This window comes from Lepus europaeus, chromosome 13 (genome assembly GCF_033115175.1).
Source record: "Lepus europaeus isolate LE1 chromosome 13, mLepTim1.pri, whole genome shotgun sequence".
NCBI lineage: Eukaryota > Metazoa > Chordata > Mammalia > Lagomorpha > Leporidae > Lepus > Lepus europaeus.
Genome location: NC_084839.1, coordinates 11660831 through 11683528, shown reverse-complemented (window position 1 = coordinate 11683528; position 22698 = coordinate 11660831).

The following is a 22698-nucleotide window of genomic DNA, read 5'->3' as shown; positions in this document are numbered from 1 at the left end:
AATTTTCACATGAAATATATATAAAATTCAATGATTTAGTGTAAAAATTCAATGGTTCTTTTCTTTTTGTGGTTAGTAAAAATGACTATAATATATAGCTATTTGATACTTTCTACAATTCAGACAAGGTTATAGTGTTCTCTCTCTCTCTCTCTCTCTCCCTCCCTCCCTCCCTCTCTCTCTCCCTCTCCCTTCTTCTCTTCTTTTCTCCTCCCCCTCCTCCTTTCTTTCATAATGACACACATGATTAGATGATTAAATTATATATTAAGTCTTAGGAAATTTCAGATGAATTAATTGTTTCAAGTTGCATTTCTTAGGTAGATGATTAATCACTCCAATTGCTAAGGGTATTTACATTTTCTAATAGAAACCTAAGAAACTTTAAAACATAATTTAAGCCCTTAGACATATGAGAGCCTTTGCAAAAATTGTTACTATATTTCTACCAGATAGTTACATAAGTTTGCAAAGCCTGTAATTCCATCCAGTGCAGAGCACCTCAATGAGAAATGCTAATCGACTCTGGTTATGTCAGTCTTACCACATTACCTTGAATCTTAATACTTGCATTTCTTTATAGCAATAAACCATGTCCTTGTATGTTCACTGTGGTTTAACGTTTAGGGATTCAGATATCTGATCATTGAGGGAGAACTTACAATCTTGTGAGCCATCAGGGTTTTCAGAAGTCTTTCAAATCGCAGACATCTTTAATTTGAAGAGGCAGTTCACTAATGCTTTCTGCAGATTCCCATGACCTCACCTCTGCTTGCATTAAAATAAAGTAAATCACTTGCTATGCTTCTGCTCTCTTCAAATGGGAAGTGGGCACAGTTACTCTATCAGGTAGAAGACACATGACACCAGCCATCCTCTACCCCACTTCAACATCCACTGCTTACCACCTTCAGAAGAATACAGGGGAGTGGGTCCCACCAACATGCTGTGCTGAATTGAGGGAGCTTTTCATATGCTTTTACATTTCTCTACCAGCAGGTATTTAACCTACGGCAGTGAACTCACACTCTCCATGTTTATCCAAACATTCCTTCTTGGCAGTTGTGCAGATCCACCTTGTAATTAAGATAAATGTTTTTGCTAAAAATATCTGTCAGGTCATTCTGTACTTGCAGAGCTTGGTGTCCACAGGACTCAAAGGCATTATGGTTAGATTAATGATCTATCTCTCTTAGAAGACTCGGAGTGAGGACAGCAGTTTTGTCTTATTCATTTACTTCTTGCATTTCCTTGTATAGTCTCTGGGGCTGATTAACTCACTGACCTTCTCCTCTCACCCCACCCCCAGCTGTGTTATCAGACTCAGTGAGAGAATGTACCTAACCCATTTTATATGAGAAATATAAAGTGTTTCGACTTAGAACTCTAAACTAGTAAATTACCTCAATGGATTTACCCTACATATCATGGTATCTACTTACTTCTACAACACTATTTTTTATTTATTTATTTATTTTTATTTATTTGAAAGCATTACAGAGAGAGGTAGAGACACAGAGAGAGGTCTTCCATCTGCTGGTTCACTCCTCAGATGGCTGCAACAGCTGGAGCTACGCTGATCAGAAGCCTGGAGCCAGGAGCTTCTTCTGGGTCTCTCATGCAGGTGCAGGGCCACAAGGACTTGGGCCATCTTCTACTGCTTTCCCAGGCCACAGCAGAGAGTTGGATCAGAAGAGGAGCAGCCAGGACTAAAACTGGCACCCATATGAGATGTGGGCCCTTCAGGCCAGGGCTTTAACCCACTGCACCACAGCGCTGGCCCCATCTACTACATTATTTGTTTACTAAACAGATTCTGTAAAGGAAAAGGATAGATGAGAGGAAATGGAATGGAATCCAGGACTTAGCAATTGCTAAAATTGAAGACTTTACCATCAGTATAGGAAAGATGGAAGAAAATCCAAGATAGTGGAAATTGGAAGGTAGGAAAAGGAGGAAATATGAACTTGGATATGGGTTTAGTACAAAAGGTAGGAAACGATTCATTTTGCTTAACTTGAATTATAGCTTAAGCTGGGAAAGAGTGGAAACAAAAATAGATTTGGGACTGATTTTGGAGGGCTTTCTATCAATTGAGTAGATATTATATTCTTAAATAAAATAATCTTAGAAAAGCCAAAGGAGAAATAATAATTCAAAAGTCTCCTGAAATATTTATAAGAATACATTGGAAAGCATCATAAGATGGCCCAAGTCCTTGGTACCCTGCATCAATGTGGGTGATCCAGAAGAAGTTCAAGGCTACTGGGCTTCCATCTAGCCCATCCTTAGCCTGGGCAGCCATATGGGGAGTTAACCAGTAGATAGAAGATCTCTCTGTCTCTCTTGCTCTTTTTCTCTGTAACGCTGCATTTCAAATAAATAAAAATAAATTTAAAAGAAGAAATGCAAATTAAAAAAAAAACTTAGTCCCAGATCATGTTGTTATTGTAACTCAATGTTTTATCCATTGTAAAATTATTTACTGAACTCAAGGCCAGGCATGTAGAACCAATAAATGGGAATGAGAATGAACAATGTTCATGAAATATAATACATATGCCAAAAGTGATGCTAAAAACATTTCCTCCTTAGATGCTCTTTCAGAAATTTCTCTCTCCCTGTAAAGAGGTAGAGTCTATCCGGTGTATTTTCTCTCTTCTTGAGAGAGGGAAAGACAGACAACAGAGAGATCTTTCATCCTCTGGCTCACTCCTTAAATGGCCACAACAGCCAGAGCTGGGCCAATCTGAAGCCAGAAACCAGGAGCTTCTTCTGGTGCCCCAACGTGAGTGCAAGGGATCAAGTACCTGGGCCATCTTTCTCTATTTCCCAGGCACATTAGCAAGGAGCTGGATCAGAAGTGGAACAGCTGGGATAGCACTGATGCCCAGATGGAATGCCAGTGTTGCATGCGGAGGCTTAACCTTCTATGCTTTAGTGCTGACGCCTTTTCTGTGTGTTTTGAACTTAGACCTTTGTAATTGCCTTAACTGATAGAGTAGTTGTGACTTCTGAGGCCAGCTTATCAAAGGCAGTATAGCTTCTGGTTCTGTTGGGGTACTTGCATCAGCATCCTTGACAGACCTTATAAGAAGTCTGAGGAGGCCATCTTGCAAAGCAGTCCAGAATATTCTAGAGAAGAAAACATGTGGAGTGGCACTGAGAGTACATGAAGAGAGGAGATTCCTGATTAGCCTCCAGCTGCTCTCTGGCCATTGCGTCCATCTAGAGAATGAACCAGTGAATGGAAGATCTCTCTTTCTCTCCCCACCAACTCCCCACTTTCTCTCCCCCTCTCTCTGCCTCTCTGTAACTGTGCCTTTAAAATAAATAAAATATTAAAAAATACTATGTGAACCCAAGTAAAGATTAAATGGGGTCCTTCTGAAACCAGCATTGAAAATTCATGGTGATGGAGGCACAGGAGACCTTGAATATCTAAAGCAATCTTTTTTTTTTTCTGCTTACTCAGATCATATTTATTGAATATTGTTCCCAGACAATTCTAAAGGCTACCACATATATAAGCTATATAAGCTTTTTCCTCTTGTACTCATTTGAAATACAGCAAGCCTCCACATCAGCTTCTGTCTAGCTTTCTTTTTTTTTCAGTTTTTTAAAACTTTTATTTAATGAATATAAATTTCCAAAGTACAGCTTATGGATTACAATGGCTCCCCTGCCCAAACTTCCCTCCCACCCGGAACCCTCCCCTTTCGTGCTCCCTCTCCCCTTCCATTCACATCAAGATTCATTTTCAATTCTCTTTATATACAGAAGATCAGTTTAGTATATATTATAGTATATATTTCAACAGTTTACTTCCACATAGTAACACAAAGTGAAAAATACTGTTGGAGTACTAGTTATAGCATTAAATCCCAATGTACAGCACATTAAGGACAGAGATCCTACATGATATTTTTTTAAAAATTGATTAATTTTCTATGCAATTTCCAATTTAAAACCAAGTTTTCTTTTTCATTTTCAATTATCTTTATATACGGAAGATTGATTCAGTATATATTAAGTAAGGATTTCATCAGTTTGCACCCACACAGAAACACAAAGTGTAAAAATACTGCTTCAGTACTAGTTATAGCATTAATTCACATTGGACAACACATTAAGGGCAGATCCCACATGAAACGAAAGTACACAATGACTCCTGTTGTTGATTTAACAATTTGACACTCTTGTTTATGGTGTCATTAATCTCCCTAGGCTCTAGTCATGAGTTGCCAAGGCTATGGAAGTCTTTAGGGTTCGCCAACTTCGATCTTATTCCTACAGGGTCATAGTCAAAGTGGAAGTTCTCTCCTCCCTTCAGAGAAACTTACCTCCTTCTTTGATGCCCTCATTCTTTCCACTGGGATCTCACTCGCAGAGATCTTTCATTTAAGTCTTTTTTTTTTTTTTTTTTTTTTTTTTGCCAGAGTGTTTTGGCTTTCCATGCCTAAAATACTCTCATGGGCAATCTTATACAACAAAAACAAGGTCAGAGGCATCACAATATCAGATTTCAAGACATCCTACAGAGCAGTTATAATCAAAATATCCTGGTACTGATACAAAAATAGATGGATAGACCAGTAGAACAGAATAGAAACCCCAGAATTCAATCCAAACATCTATATCCAACTTATATTTGACAAAGGTGATAGAACCAACCCCTGAATCAACAAGTCTCTTCAACAAATGATGCTGAGAAAACTGGATGTCCACATGCAGAAGTATGAAGCAAGACCCCTACTTTACACCTTACACAAAAATCCACTCAATATGGATTAAAGACCAAAATCTATGACCCAATACCATCAAATTAATCGAGAACATTGGGAAACCCTGCAAGACATTGGCACAGGCAAAGACCCGAGAGGCACAGTCAAAGCCAAAATTAACAAATGGGATTACTTCAAATTGAGAAGCTTCTATACAGCAAAAGAAACAGTCAGGAAAGAGAAGAGGCAACTGACAGAATGGGAGAAATTATTTGCAAACTATACAATCAGTAAAAGATTAATAACCAGAATCTACAAAGAGATCAAGAAACTCCACAATAACAAAACAAACAACACTGTGAAGAGATGGGCAAAGGACTTAAACAGACATTTTTCAAAAGAAGAAATCCAAAAGGCCAACAGACACACGCAAAACTGTTCAGAATCACTGTCAGGGAAATGCAAATCAAAACCACAATGAGATTTTACCTCACCCCAGTTAGAATGACCCTCATACAGAAATCAACAGATAATAAATGCTGGAGAGGATGTGAGGAAAGGGGCACCCTAATCCACTGTTGGTGGGAATGTAAACTGGTAAAGCCACTGTGGGAGACAGTTTAGAGATAGCTCAAAAATCTGAATATAGACCTACCATATGACTCAGCCATCTCACTCCTGGGAATTTACCCAATGGAAATGAAATCAGTAAACAAAAGAGCTATCTTTACCTCAATGTTTATTGCAGCTTAACTCACAATAGCTAAGACATGGAATCAACCTGAATGCCCATCAACTGAAAACTAGATAAAGAAATTATTGGATATATACACCATGGAATACTACACAGCAGTAAAAAATGAAGTCCAGTCATTTGCAATAAAATGGGTCAATCTGGAAAACTTCATACTTAATGAAATAAGCCAGTCCCAAAGGGACTGTTCTCCCTGACCTGTGAGAATTAATAGCCCTCCTAAAGCAAAAGCTGTAGAAGTGAAATTGACAATTTTGAAACAATGACTTGAATAGCCCTCATCCTGACTGTCAAGGAACAGCTTTTTATTTTTATTTTTTATTTTCTTTCTTTTTTTCTTTTCTCTTCTTCATACTATCTATTGAACTCTTTACTTAACATAGAGTTAATCATATGTATATAAATTCAATTGAAAATAGATCCCAGCAAAAAATAAGATGGGGGATAAGAAAGGGAGGAGGTAATTTATGACTGTAAAGCTGTATAGTTCTGCATACTGTCCTATGGATTTACTTCTACTGGTACAGTTTAAAAACTTGTCATGGGACTCCAATCTCATTAAAATTGATGGTAAAAATTCCAACTTAATTGGTAAAGCGATCATATTAAGTGTTAAATGAACATATAGATAGGAGTAAGTGTTAAAGAGATCATATGAATAACATCAAGTGCCTGGTAATAATAATAGACAGAATTAAAAAGAGGGAATATCCAACATGGGAAGCAGTCCACACAGTAGATTCCTAGAATGGCATTTGCTGTAAGTAATACTCTGACTTCAGAATCAACCCTTAAGGATTCCTGGTCTGGCCTATGAGAGTATTTCAGGCATAGAGAGCCAAGATACTGTGGCAAAATATATCCTACATGAATGATCTCTGATACCTCAGTGGAAAGAAAGGGCAATCAAAGAAGGATGTACTTTTCTCTGAAGGAAGGAGAGAACTTCTACTTTGCTTGTGGCCTTATCTAAATACTGTGGTCACAGAAAGCTTCCATAGCCTTGGCAGCTCATGGCAAGAGCCTTGGGTGATCACTGACATCATAAATAAGAGTGTTAATTGTTAAATCAACAAGAGTCACTGTGTGCTTACTCCCCATGTAGGGCTTCTGTCCTTAATGAGTTGTACTGTGAGAATTAACTGCAAAACTTGTTCTCAAACTGTACTTTATATGTTGTGTGTGGGTACAAACTGTTGAAATCTTTACTTAGTATAGAATTAGTCCTCTGTATATAAAGTTAAACTAAAAATGAACCATAATGAAGAGTGGGATGGGAGAAGGAGTAGGAGGTGGGACAGGAGTAGGGGTAGGAGGGCAGGTATGGGGGAAAGGACCACTATATTCCTAAAGTTGAACCTATGAAAAATGCATTCATTAAATAAAAGCTTTAAAAAAAAAAAAAGAAAAGAAAACTCCTGGTGGGTAAGTGGCTAGTGAATGGGTCAATTGGACCTTGAGTTAAAGATAAAATCTGGACATGATAAGTAACAAAATTCTAAGTAGAAGGAATATGCATTCATAAATGTGTAACTAGTTCAATACATAATTCTCAATTACAGTGACTGGTTCAGACCCCATAGGATAAGCTTAGTATTTCTATAGTACCTGTATGTAATTTTGTCTTATGGCAAATCAGCCCTATATTTTTACATCTAATTTGAAATCCATGTCCGTTTTGTTCAATGTGTTGTATCTGAGAGTTGCTGGGAGTTGTGGCATTCTCCATGTTTATGAAAACTACACTGAGCATCTATCATGCACTTGTGCTCAGCAGAATTTGGCAACTAGGGAAGAATGAGACATTGTTCTTGCCCTGAAGGAGCTCATGGCCTAGTTGGGAGACATCTGCGTACTCCCTGAGTGTTTTGCAGGGTACTGGAGGATAACAGGAGAAGTGAATTAAGAGAAAAATGGTGGCACACAGGAGGGAGTGAGCAACCATGCACAGGAAGCTATATCCAAATGAATCAATAGGGATTCAACTTTGCCAGGTATAAAGGGATATAAAGAATTCCCAGTGGATGATACAGGAAAAAAAAGCACCTCCAAATATAAAACAAGGTGTGTTTTTGGAACAACAAATAGTTCAAAACAACCCAGAATACAGTATTTTGGTGGGGCTTCTATAGAGATAAATCTAGAGAAAGAGACAGAAGCCAGCTTATTGAGAGTCCTGCATTCTTTGTTACATTAAGGAGTCACAAAGGTGATGGAGACTGAAAAGCCAAAAGCTATTGACCCCACAGATACAAATTATAATTATTTCTCCTCTATTTTATCTATATATTATTTCTGGAACCATAACACACCTTTCTACCTCACTTTCACAGACTAAGATTCTGCCATCCATTTCCCCAGTGGATGGCATTCACACTAATGGTTGGACCTAATGTACCCTGAAGAAATTCCATCTTACAGGGATCAGAGACAGCCTATTCCAAAGTGATTTCTGTTACTCGTCTTCTTGGGAATGTGGTTTCTTATGTCATGAAACTTGCATAATGCTATAGATGAAGCACTAATTGTAATTATTTATGGACCCAGCTCTGCCAGACCCATTGATCTCCTGGAGACAGATTAATTACAATTTGAGGGACCCTGTCTCTATACAAAAGTCACATTATTAGTGTATTCTCACTGTCAGGAAATTTGATGGTAAATAATTCAAGATAAATGCAACCTCAGTAGGGAACTGAAAGTGTCTGTATTTCATGACTCATGACATCCCTTGTGGCAAGTGATAACATATGGATGGCCCATGGACTCATTAATGAACCCCTCATATTGGTGCAACTTCCCTTGGTTCAGGTTATCTGATCTGCCTGAAGCCCTGCCATTCATCATGCTCTAGAGAGCAGGGCAATTCTTCCGGAAAACCCATCCCCATATTTCTTCTCTTCTGAATGGTTGATGAGATACTCCAAATGCTTTGTAATTGTGTTGTTCTTGTCATACAGGTCTTTTAGAATTCCAAGAAAGGACCACTCTCCATAGAATATTTTTATTTTTAGTTCTACCCAATTATAAAGCGTATTTCCAGGACAGATACTAACTCTTGCTGTTTCATGGTGAATAACAGATAAGGCTACAAGACTCAAGGGATTTATGGGATACCTCAGTATTATTGGGAAAAGAGTAATGTTACATGTAACAGTATTTCAAGTGGCAAAATAAACACACAATGTGTTTAACGCATTTGGATTTAGTTACTTGGGCACACCAGATAGCCTGGGGTATTATCTTTTCTGGTTTTCCAAATCCATGTGTTAGCCTTTGCCCTATTGTCTTTCTTTGGGACAAGTGTCCTCAATATATTTGGTTCTAAAATAAGCAATTCATATTCTGTCACTTAACTCTCACAACAACCTTATAAGAGAGGTACTGTTAACCTAAATTTGCCAGTGAAGCAATTAACATTTAGAGAAGTTCAATAACTTGCCCCAAATTACAGGGTTAGCCAGTGGAAGATCTCAACTTCCATTTCCAGGCTGCCTGACTTCAAAGGTCTTTCTCCTGTTCACTATTCTCAGTGACTTTCCTTCCAGATACATGCATAAAATAATTTCTGGAAGTTCCCTTCTGCTTAGGACTGTTAAGAGTAAGACGAAGGGACTGTTTGTTGCTGCTAAAGTTTTATCATATAATATAGTTATTCTAACTAAAATTACAATGAAGGGCAGATCTTAGTCATCTATCCTCTGAGGTTAGATAAAACTGATTCAAGTTTCTGCTTGCCCTGAACTGTCATGTCTGATGTTTGTTCTCTCCTCATTCACTCAGGAGAGAAATGCAGTTCCTGCTCTTTGATTTCTCCTAAGGGCATTAGTGTGACTAAAGCAGACTTGAACAAAGATTTGGGGCAGTGATTTGGTTTTAATTTGTGGCAGTGTAAACCGTGTAAAATCAAATATTTGGCATATCATCAAAAGTAAATATATAAATTTAATTACATGAAAATATAGTCGCTAGAGTTCGTTATCACAGTGCTAATGTAGAATAAGAATTGAAGTTGCCTTTCGCTGTGTATCACACACTTTATCCCGAAGGCATCCTATGGGCAATGCCTGTTCTGGTGTTCTGCCCCTGAAGACTTGCGGCTGTGTCTTTCGGAAGCATCTGCACCCAGCTTTGCTCTGCTCCTCCACTCCTCTTCAAGAGCTCCTTGCTGCTCAGTTCCGTTTTTTAAAACATAGATCAACTGAGGTTTCTACTTCTCTACAGGACTCACCCAGGTATTATGCAAAACAAGGGCCACTTACCTCTCTTCTTAACTCTTAGCAGCCTGGCAGTCCTGAAGAAACCTAGGAAATTTTGTTTACTGCTTCCCCTAAATGTCTTCATCAGTGTAAAGACACAAAATGCGCTGTTCTGTTTTCTCACTGTCCGTACTCTTTCCCACCAAATACTCAGAGGGAAACTTCTGCACTCAGATACAGTTTCATGTATCTACTCTAAAAGTTGACCTTGCAAGACATTCCTATTTTACGGAAATACACAACCTCATTTGTAAAGTGACATTTGTTATTAGTTTCTAAATAGTTCTTCATTGAGAAATGGAGGAAATGCTAAGAACAGTGTTTCACCGCATCTTTAGTATTGTTCAGCTTTACTGATTCTTTTATATGTATTCCTCATTGTTTCTTCCCTTGTTGGTCTATGCATACCTATTTTCAGTTTTATGGAACATTTGAAGAATACTCTTTGTCTTTTTAGCTTACTTTACACATCCAAGAATACGACTATGGTTTTGCAGTGCGTAACATGGCTGAGCATCCACATGCCAAATTGATACACACACCCCAGCCATCAACACAAGATTTGAATATGGCCTCTCCAAAACTCATTGGCTTCATTTGTAAAATAGAGAAATAATACCTACTTCCAATGTTGCCTGTCATATAGAAAGTTCTCAATATATGCCAGCTTCTATTTCTATTATTTTTTATTATTTTCATAAGAATTAATTATAGATGTTTGTTTCTGTTTATCATCTGGTGAATAAAGTCACAGCATTTGCAAAGTCCTTCAGCTCTCCATCTCATCCTTTTTTCCAATTAGTTATTTTTTTCAAAGGGTGGGGAGGGAGAAGGGGAGGGAGGGAGATGGGGTGGGGGACTTCCATCTACTGGTTTACTCTCTACACGTTCACAATAGCCAATCATGAGTCATGCCAAATCCAAGAGTTTGGGACTCTACTTGGATCTCCCAGATGGATGACAGGGGCCCAGTATTTGGGCTGTCATACATTGCCTCCCAGGCAAATTAGCAGGAAGCTGGATCAGAGGCACAGAGTAACTGGGACTCATACCAGGTACTGCAACATGGCATGTGAACATCCCAAGCAGTGCCTTAACTGATGTATCAAATGCTGTCTCTCTCCATTTCATCAGAGAGGAAGAGGGGGTGGGTAGAGAGGGAGAGGGAGAGAGAACAGAGAGAGAACTTTCACTCACTGTTTCACTCCCCAGTTGACCCCAGTGGCCGGAGCTTGGCCAGCTCAGAGTCAGGAGAAAGGAGTTTCTTCCAATTCTCCCACATAGGTGGCCAGGCCCAGGAACTTGAGCTATCCTCTGCTGCTTTCCCAGGTACATTAGCAGGGAGCTGGATCAGAAGTGGAGCAGCCCAGTCTCAAACCAGTGACCATATGGGATACTTGCTTCCCAAGCCATGACTTCACTGGCTATACCACCACACTGGCCCCACCTTTGAATATTCTTAGCTACAATCTGATGCTTATGTGCTCTATGCCTTAAGGAGGTATTCTTTTAGGTAGATATGAACGATGTTTTAACAGAGAATTGATGTCATGACAGTCCCTGAACAATAATAATTAAATCAAACTTTCTTTTTTTTTTCCAAAGTCATCTGCCCAGTGTTGTAGTTTTAGCTATATTGTGGTTAATCATTTCTTCCTTGTGTTATGGTTACTACATTAGCTTATGTTATTTTTGTTTCATAGAGGAGAGACTGAAAGTTGATTTTGAATCACATGTACAGGATAGCCATGTAACTACAAAAGCTTGATTCATAGGAGAACCCAAAACATGTTTGCTCATTCAGTAAGTTATTCAGCAAACCCATATGGTACAACTGAGGAATGATTGAATAAATGCTTAGACAAATTTTGAAATCATAGGTCGGCACCATTATTTAGTTGAAGGAGGAAAGACTCATCTTTTTGTTTTTAGTAAATATCTGCCTGTTGTGAAACACCATCAAGGCATTAGCAAGGAATTTTGAAAATGTACTTATGTAGGTCCTTGTGCATTTTCCCACCCCTTCCTATAACAGAGAAGTCTGAGCACCTTTATCTTGCTGAACAAACAAATGAAAAACACAGTTTGAATTGTGTGCACTCCAAGCATAGATGAGGGTGACCCAGAGTTTCCACTGTGGACCGACATAAACAATGCCTGTTTGGCTTCAGCTGGAAAATATAGTCTCCTCCAGGAAGGTTGAGGGCTGAGGCAAAGCCGAGGATGGGCTCTAAATTAAACCTCTTAGGGGGAGGTTTGGCACTTCAAAGCAATTTGATTTGAGTCCCAGAGAAAAGAAGGCCCTCTGAGGTCACCTCCACATGCCTTGCCACAGGCACCAGGCTGCTCACAGAAGTGCCACTTATTCAGGGAATGGGGGCAGCCCCACTGTCTCAGGAGAAGGCCAACTGAACTTAATGGCCCAGATTCTAAAAGTCCCTAAACGTTCCTCAATCTGCCCCTTTCCCTCCATCATTACCAGCTAATATTGGCTCAAACCTTACTGTTTCTTTTCTAGGCATTTTCATCAACAAGAAAGGTTTCCAATTAGTGTCTAGCCCTAAACTTCTCAATTGCAATTGCCAGACACTCTTTTTTTTTTTTTTTTAAAGATTTGTTTATTTGAGTGTCAGTGTTACAGAGAGAAGGACAGAGAGAGCGAGAGGTCTTCCATCTGCTGATTCACTCCCCAAATGGCCACAAAAACCAGGGCTGGGCTGATCTGAATCCAGGAGCTGGAGCTTCTTCTGGGTCCCCCACATGGGTGCAAGGGCCCAAGCACTTGGGCTGTTTTCCAGTGATTTCTCAGGCCATAAGCAGGGAGTTAGATTGGAAGTGGAGCAGCCAGGTCTCAAACCAGTGCCCATATGAGATGCTGGCTGCACAGGCAGAGGCTTAACCTAGTATGCCACTGTGCTGGCCCCCAGACACTTATTTCAACAACAAATCTTGTCTCATTAATTCTCTGCTCAGAATTTTTTATTTATTTTATTTTATTTTCAGTAAACCGATTTCATTTACCTCATATACACAGATTTAGGAACATAGTGATACTTCCTATCTTACTATCCCTACTGCCCATGCTCTCAACCCTCCTCTTCCTTCCTTTCTTATTCCCTCTCTTAGTTTTTACAATGATCTACTTTCAGTTTACTTTATACTCATAAGAGTAACACTACAATAAATAAACAGTTTGATGAATAGTAAGAAGAAAAAAACACAGTTCTTCAACAGTTGAGACAAGGACTATAAACAATCATCAAATTTCAAACTGTCGATTTCACACCTATACCTTACAGTTTTGGTACTCTGTTAGTTACCACAGATCAGAGAAAACATGGTATTTGTCATTTTGGTATCGCTTATTTTACTAAGTATAATGGTTTCCAGTTGCATTCATTTTGTTGCAGAATCTTTTAAATCCTAACATTGCAAGGACCTACATGTTTTAGTCTCCATCTACCTCTCATCTTTCATTTTCTTTCTAACACTTTATGCTCCATTAATATGACCCTCACAGTCCCTTGTAGAGTCCATGGAGATTCACATGTTCAAATCTTTTTGCATGCTTTCCTGTTTGAAACTGCAGTCTTCCTCCCTCTGCCAGTCATTTAGTTATCATTGGTACCCAAATATATGTCTCTCTCCCTGGATGAGGGTTCCGGTTGCCCCCCGATATACATCATACACTTCCTTTTTCCCTTTTTCAAATGACTGCTTTGTGCTTCAATTAAAAATCACTGGAAACTATACAAGATCCTGAAATATGTTGCTTAAAATTAAGTTTAAAGTCATTTAGTATTAGTTCTCATTAGATGCCATTTGACCAACCACATTGGAGACAGTTTTTATCATGGTTTTAAGAAAAGGCATTTTCAACACATGAAAATTGGGTTCAAATGACAGTTCTACCAATTACTAGTGTGTAGCTGAACAAGTTTACTAACCTCTGAAATCTTTTTTCCTCTCTTTACAATTACAAGTAATATGTCCATATATAATTTTTTGTATAATATAATGCATAAGTAAGAAGGATTCAGCATAGGAGAAGGTGAATACGTGATGATCAATAAATGTAACATGAGATAATGTTACATTTTCATTTATTATTTTGGCCATCTCAATCACAGATTCTGATTTGTAGTCACAATTTTCACTCTAGAGACTTTAAATTTATATAGGTCATATAATGAGAATCCGTGCTAGGGTCCCCAAAATATGCAGAGAGAGAAAAATAAGTAGATGTACAATTTGGGACATGCTCAATCAGACTTGCCCCAAATGGTGGAGTTAGAAATGTGCCAGGGGATTCCAATACAATCCCATCAAGGTGGCATGTACCAATGCCATCTCACTAGTCCAAGTGATCAATTTGAGTTCACAGTTGATCATACTGATAGGTCTAAGAGTCAAAGGGATCACACAAACAAGACTAGTGTCTGGTAATACTAACTGATAGAATCAAAAAGGGAGAGAACGATCCAACATGGGAAGCGGGATACACAGCAGACTCATAGAACGGCAGATGTCCTAAACAGCACTCTGGCCTCAGAATCAGCCCTTAAGGCATTCAGCTTAAGGCATTCAGATATGGCTGAAGAGCCCATGAGAGTATTTTAGGCATGGAAAGCCAAGACACTCTGGCAAAAAAAAAAAAAAAAAAAAAAAAAAAATGAAATGACATAAATGAAAGATCTCTGCAAGTGAATCCCAGTAGAAAGAACGGGCCATCAAAGAAGGAGGTAACTTTCTCTGAAGGGAGGAGAGAACTTCCACTTTGACTATGACCTTGTCTAAATAAGATCGAAGTCAGCGAACTCAAAAGGCTTCCATAGCCTTGGCAACTTGTGACTAGAGCCTAGGGAGATTACTGACGCCATAAACAAGAGTGTCAAATTGTTAAATCAACAACAGGAGTCACTGTGTACTTACTCCTCATGTAGGATCTCTGTCCTTAATGTGTTGTTCAATGTGAATTAATGCTATAACTAGTACTCAAACAGTATTTTACACTTTATGTTCTGTGTGGATGCAAACTGATGAAATCTTTACTTAATATATTCTAAATTGATCTTCTGTATATAAAGACAATTGAAAATGAATCTTGATGTGAATGGAATGGGGGAGGGAGCGGGAGGTGGGAGGGGTGCAAGTGGGAGGGAAATTATGGCGGGAGGGGAAAAAGCCATTGTAATCCATAAACTGTACTTTGGAAATTTATATTTACTAAATAAAAGTTTTTAAAAAAGTAGAGTCTTCTATCAAAGAGTATTGTCTAGAGGCTTAATTTAGTTAATAAATGTAAAGTCACTGATGTATATTATGCACTCAATGAAAGCTTAGATTTTCTTCTCATTGATGTTAAAATTTAATTCTCTGAAGTACTTTTTTAGAGCAATATTGGAAAAAAGATACAAAGCCAAACTATGGTAGGCAAATAATGTCTCCTTGAATGATTTCCACATTTTCATCCCTAGAACCATCGAATATGAGATCATACCATGCAAAGGAGAATTCAGATAGCAAGTACAATTGAAGTTGCTACTCAACTTGCCTTAAAATAGGGAGATTATCTTGGATCACCCAGCAGGGCCCAAGAGGATTAAAATGGTCCTTAGTAATGGATGAGACAGAGCAAGAGGGGTAGCAAAATAACTGTGACAAGAGAATTAGTGTCTGAGAGATGTAATATTGCTGGTTTTGGAGATAGAAGAAAGAATCAGGATGTCAGTACTGTGGCAGAGCAGGTACAGAAGAAGGGTTGGGAGCCAAGGAATGTGAGCAGCCTTTAGAGACTGTACAAAGATGGGAAATGAACCTTCCCCTGAGTTTCCTGATGGAATGCAGCCCTACTGAGACCTGGACTTTAGGGCAGTGAGACTGTGTCAGACTTCTGACTGCGAGGATTGCATGATACACATTTGTGTTGTGGTGATTTTTCATAGTGGCAATAGAAAACTAAGCTATAAACTAATGACAAATTTAAATTTGTAATGACTGACATCTAGTATTTTTGTTGTAAGGCACTGCATTTGTGGTTAAAACAAAACTGTTAATGAAGTAAGGTTCCAGTTTCTTGAGTTGTGAACTTGGCACATTCAGCTTGAGAGCTTACATGGCCTTGTCTTCACACTGATGTTATCATCAGCAAACTTCAGGGATGCCAATGGGTCTTCAGTAGACAGGAATGTGCTAGGAGGCTTGTCCTATCCCTGCCCTTGCTGGGTGTGAATGGAAGTAGATGATGTAATTTTGGTGAGGAAGGGGTACCATGGCAGTTGGCTGGAATAATAGTGCATGTGTGCTAATCACTCTCATTGTGATGTTGACAACAGTGATAATAACTGGTAATTGTTTATTCGTTTCGGGAGACGTCTATATTTTATTTCTAGCCTTTGCCGATAAAAAAGAAAGCCACATAGAATAGGTCTTATATCTATTTTTAAGATAGAAATAAAGGACTGAAAAGGAAAAGAGCCCAAGGGTATAGACCCATGCATCATGGTGCCTCTGTAGGTATCAGGTCTTTGTGACTCAAGCCCACACATTTCATATTACATAGCACGGTCTCCCTAACAAGCTGTACTTCTCTTTTTTTCACTTTGGAGTGAAAAAGCAGCTAACACTCTGCCAATATTTGCTTCACACCTTGGTTTGTGAAATCTCTCCCTCCTCTACCATGAAATGAATCCTGTACACAGAATGATTTGAAGGATTAGAAACTCAATGCTACTTCTAATAGACATTGCATGCCAGTCTGGTGCTCCTTGTACTGAAGATCTATTATTTTACTACAATATCGTTATATAAAAAGTCATTGTATTTTCCCCAGCACAGTGCTGTGGTATGCAGGAACATTGAAATCAAAGACTATTAGGACATTTTCCCCAAACAAAAATGTGTCCCTGAAGAAACAATGTGATGTGGCTTATCCTGGTGTGTTATTTTCTCCTGAGCGCTCGCCTCCTCCCCCTGCATGCTCACATATTTTAAGTTACACAAACAACACTTTCAAAAGGACTGTGAAATAAAAGGCCCACACAGTTATGTAGAACTCTAGGGGGCAGGTGTGTGTGTATGTGTGCTTTTCTTAGGCGAATTCTGAAAAGGCATCAGATGTAGGAGTTCTTATGAGAGGTTCCTGATGCCTGGGGAACATGAAAGAACCCTTTGTGAGCCTCCTTGAGGCAGAGCTTTCATGTGAGACCAAGAAAGCATAGAAGTACAGGCAGTCTGGCTGAACATTTACCCTCGCTTCTATTTGCTTCAACTGTGTCTCAGCGTCTGTTGCTCAAGTGACCTCACAGTGTTAAACTGAGAGTAGTAAGCACATCTGATCGTCCACCTTTACTAAGGTAAGTTTCCATATGGGCCTTTTACCTCCTCCTAAGGCATCTATTCTCCTCCGAAAGGAAGTTTAGTAAACTAGGAAGTAGCAAGGGGCTGATTCTTATCCATTATGTGAATATTATGACTGGTCCACCTATTTTATTTGCAAGAAGCTGGAAGTGTGAAAATTCTTAAATTCATTCATTCATTCTTGTAAATCACTTAAATGAATTATAACTAGTGTACTACCAAGCATATCCTGTTCTAAAAAGCAAACTGTTTTATTTTTCCCTCTAGACCATATCACATCATCCATTGTTTGATGGTAAAAACACATTTAATAATTGGTTACTTCCCTTGAGGGACTTATCATCTAATTGAGGGAAACACACTTTCACAGTGGAGAAATCCAAGACTTCTTAAGGCAGCTATCCTAGTGACTTGTTTAGCTCGTGGTTCTGAAGGCTGGGAGATCGTGGTACCGCATTTGGAGGAGGCCTTCTTGCTGGTGGGATCTCTTCAGAATCCCAAGATGGTTCAGGGCAGAGACAGACCCACACTGGCTTTTATAACATTTCCACTTCTCAGGTAATACATTAACCCATCCTTCTATTAATCCTGATGAATAAATCCATTCATGAGGGCACAGTTTCGTGCCCTAAACATTTCCCAAAGGCTCCAACACATCCTAGCTCTTGATCCCTCACAATGGGATTAACTTCCAACACACATTTTGGTGGGAAATTAAAACAATAGCATACTGTCTGCCAAAATAACTCTGGTATATCTTAGAAATAATATAGTGAATAAACTAAATTTAAAGAAATTGGTAGAATTTGAAGAGGAGGAAAGCAGAGGACGTTTGGGTGAGAGCGCTTCTAACTAGGCTTAAGATTTTCAGGGGAAGCAAGAGAGGGGAACTGAAAAGACATACTAGGCAGAGCCATGAGTACTCTGGCAAGAAACTGTATTTGCTCCTACAGGGAAAGGCAAGCATTGACAGGTTGCCTTTTTGTTTAAAATCAGCAAAATGTCATGTTCCAAGCCCTGGCTGAGGCACACTGGTTCTGTGAGCATGATGTACTGGGGAGAACCGCAAGACAAGAGATGAGTGTCCAACTAGGAGGATCATTTCATAGATCCAGAAGATTGAGAAGGTAGCTGGGAACCAGTGAGTGCTGTGGACTCACAAAGTGCCTCCGTTCTTCCTCTGTAGAGCAGATATCTTCATTCTCGTTTTAAGGATGAAGCAACTAAAGCTTGGGGAATTGTGATCATGTGCTTCACATCAAAACAGTACCATTTTTGTAGAACTTTTCTTTGTTTTACAAAATCTCCTGTTATTTCCACTCCATTAGGCTGCTAGGAGTCATGCACATAGTTACTGTGCATCCCAAACCAACCTCCACATCAGCACTGCCAACAAAGCTCACATCCTCACAGACACACAAACACAGTGAAATTGTCAACCTCCATCCTCCAGAATTCAGAATTGAGATTCAGAATGAGAAGGGTGGTAAATTGTATTAGTAGGAAGGAGAAGATCTTCTCTTTTTTACTCATTGAAGTCATGTCATCTAATGACTTCCACCGGGATGATCCACATGCGTGAAACTTCTCTTCCTTCTGTGGAGCCCCAGGGAAGATGTGCCTCATAACATTTTCTTTTTGGAATTTTGAAAGTCAGGTTGTAGTTAAATTAATTTTGGCCTTGATGTCATCTCTTCTCACATGGACAACCAAACCTATTCATGTCCCAGCAATTACAGCCTGGATCAGGAATGTTCCGTATATTGTCTACACTAGATTGACAGGTCCTTAGTACCACGGACTTTGCAAGCTTGGTTAGTTGGTTTTTTTTAATCTATTGCTTTCAGTTCTTGGTTCTGAGCCTAACATATTTAGCTAAGCTATGGCTATGAACTCTGACTACATATATAGTCCAATAAATAACTACGCATTTCAAAATTTTTCACAATGAAAATAAATCAGTGGATTTTATTATTATCAATGATTACACAATTGGACTCATAGATGTAATGTGGGTGATTTTCTATGATGAAGGCTTAATGCTGACTTACTACTTAAATACAAATACTAACAAGAAACTAAATATACTCAGACTTATTTATTTTGCTATATCTCTCCCTAATTATCTTTGTAATGAGTCTTTGTTATTTTAAATGATGTATTATTTATTGCTATTTACTCATATATCATATAATGGGTATTTATCATTTATATGTGATATATGTTTATATGTACTTTTTAGAATTTGTTTCTATTTAATTAATTACTGAATAACTTAGGTAAGATGCCCAAACAAGTGACTTGAGTTTCAATTGCCCTCTAGTACAAACAGCTTTTATGACATTGGATGGATTATTTCTCCTCTTTATGCGTTAAACTCATCATGTATAAAATGAGCCCATTGTTTTAAATAAGTGCTAAAGAGCTTCACCAACTCTAAAACTTCCAAATAAGTGGAGGGCAGTAGTTGGGTCTGGGGGTCAGTGTGTTGAGCATCAACTTTGGAGGTTTCTAGCAGTCACAGCATAGCTGGACAGGTTTAGCCTGATTGGTATTTTTCCTGGCTTAGAATCTCAGATTGGTTGCCTGATTGGCTGTTGTCCACACTGCTGGCAGTTGTTCAAGTACTCATGCACTCTGAGTAGGTGGACAGATAGAAGTTTATAATCCGAGGAAGGCTTGGATTAGGCAAATATACTGAAATTAAAGGTTCTGGCTACCCAATTTTGACCACTAAGAGCCTTTTCCATTAAGTTGTTACCTTATGAATTTCTTTGTTTTTAACCTCATTCATACCACATACACTTAATTATTCATGTAATGATTCACATTTCTGTGTTGGTATCGATAAACAGATATTGAAGTATTAATCCGAGTTTTTCCTAATACTCTGTTAACCAGTGAGAGCTGTGGGAATGAGGCATTTTCAGTGCCAGGCCAGGTTGTGGTTAGATCAAATGGAAATACACAGCAAAGCATTTGGATATATTCTCAACAAAATGTAGATTCAAATGAAACAGCAGAAATTGCCCAAGAGAAGGAAGAATAGGATAATGTAGAGTGAAGACATTTGTTTCTGAGAATGTATAATCAATCTGTGGAGTAGTCCAGAGTGACCATAATAGGGTAGATTAACCACAGGATTTGAAACAACATTCTAGTGTAACATTATTTACCATAATTCTAATTCAGTGTGGAGTGAGGAAATTCTACCAAATGTAGGGAATTTGGGTTGCTGTGGCTGAAGTCAGTTCAGACAGAAGCAGGCCCTACATAAATGGATGTGGTTCAATTGGTCCATCACAAGGGCCGACTTCATGTCTTGCAAAGCCTAACTCATAGCTACTTAGTCTTGGTGAATGTTTGCTGAATTGTACAGAGTGGTTGATGTTTCAAAACTGGTATATTGAATGAATGAGTGACTGTATGATTAATCCCATTTTAAAGCACATTTATAGAAGGAACCAAGAAAGTTTAAACGAAAATTGGATGTGAGGGTTGGAGTAAAGAGGAGAGATAGTACGGAGAGGGTCTAATATGAAATTCTGGAGATTTGGTGTGTGTGTGTGTGTGTGTTGGGGGGCTTTTTTAAGAAATAACATAGCACTACTGTGTAGGTGACTCTCTGGCGTATAATGGCCAAAAGGCAGAGCTTAGATCTAAACTGTAGCCAGAGGAACAGGAATCTGGTTTGTTTTGCCACTAGTTTGCTGAGAGATCCTAGGATAGTTTCAGAGTAGTATCATGTGCAAGCAGCCAATTTGCTTAGAGACCTTAAATCGTTTGCACCACTCCAATACACCCTAACATCTACGTCTGGGGAAACTGGACCTGGGGAAGTAAAGTTATGGAAGTGGAACTTGGTCTGGAGTGTCCTGCCTTCTTCCCACTGCCCCACACTGACTGAATCCAATGGACAAAGACTTCAGCAAGGTCACAGGTCGCTGGCAGAATCAAAGATTTTCACAATGCTCTTCCAGGTGCTGTCCCCTTAAAGCCCTGCAGACAGTACCACAGAATCAGGTTCTTTTGCCTCTGGAAGTAGTCAGGAATCTTCTGGTCACATTTGACAAGTGGAGCAGAACTAAATACAGGACAGCCTAATTAACAGTGATTTTTATCTATCTCATTAAGATATGCGAGCCAAACTAAAAGTAACCCCAAAACCAGGACAAGCCTCTTTATTGTGAAGAAGCACAGACAGTGATCTATTGAAATGTATCAAGAAAGTATTCTTCAATATTTTCTTAGGTTTGAATTATGTAATGTACCATAAATTAATATTAACTAATACATGAATATAATTATGCCATTTTATTTTATATACTCACTAGCCTTCAACATTCATATAGAATTACTCAATGAATGTCTGACTCGGCCTCCACTAGAGACCTAATTCAGTTGTATTGGGAAACATTCAGATTTATGAAAAGAATAAATATTCTTTATTATTTCTCTTCTATTTCCCAATCTGAAATTCAATGGACTTCATCCTGGAAAAATCAACTGCACACTATCCAGAACTGTGGCCTTTTAATGTGATGATGTTTCCAAATGCTCAAATTAACTAAAATTAACTAATTCAAACCATCTTCAGGAAAAAATATATTAAATTTTATTTTATGTGGAAAGCTACAGGCTCAACAAGAAGTCATCTATGGAAATTTTTCTTTATCTTGTCATTGTTTTATTTATAGATGAGTAAACATTCTATAAAGGGTTAGAATAAATATTATATTTCACAAGCCACCTATATTTTCCATCTCATGTCTTTTTCCTTTTTCATCTCCTATAACTCTTTAAAAATGTTAAAAAAAAAAAAGCTCTTAGATCATAGGCCACACAAAAAGAGATCATGGACCAAGTTTTGTCCATGAGCCATAAAGAGCCTGTCCCTGTGTGAGTGACGTGCCTATGGGATTGATATCAGGTATGCTTTGTCTTTTGATACAGAGGTCTATAATGGATATACTAGAGCTATGTGGAACTGGAGTGAGAGTTTTTCTTGAGCATTAGTGCTTAACCTTCTAAGAAATCACAGACATAGACACACATATAGACCTGGAATTTAGCCTTAACTGTGGACACTATCCATTTAAGCATAGGATTTTGCATAAGATTCAGAAGGCTTACAGAATTTCTGTATGAGGAACCCTCAAAAAGTTATTGTAAAAATAAGTGCATATTTTCCAGGAGCCTTTTGAAGCCTCTTCAGATGTATTCCTTCTTAGATCCTAAGTTAAGGAAAACATGTATTTTGTATGTGTTTTTTTTCTTTCCTTTTTAAATTTTTTAAGGAATTTGGTAATCATTCCTTTGCATTGTTATAAATACTCTAAAATACTTAATAAAACACTATTATTAGTACATGACATGCTATTTTTTTAGTTTTTAAACTTTTGTATGTTCCTCTGGGAGAGAGAGAAATAGAGAACTTCCATCGACTGCAATGCCTGGGAATGGATCCAAGACTCCTATGTGGCTGGCAGAAACCCAGTTAATTGAGCCTCTCAGGATCTACAATGTCAGGAAGTTGGATTCAGGAGTCAGAGATGGGAACAGAATGCAGGCACTCTGATGTGGGACTTGGGAACCTAAACTG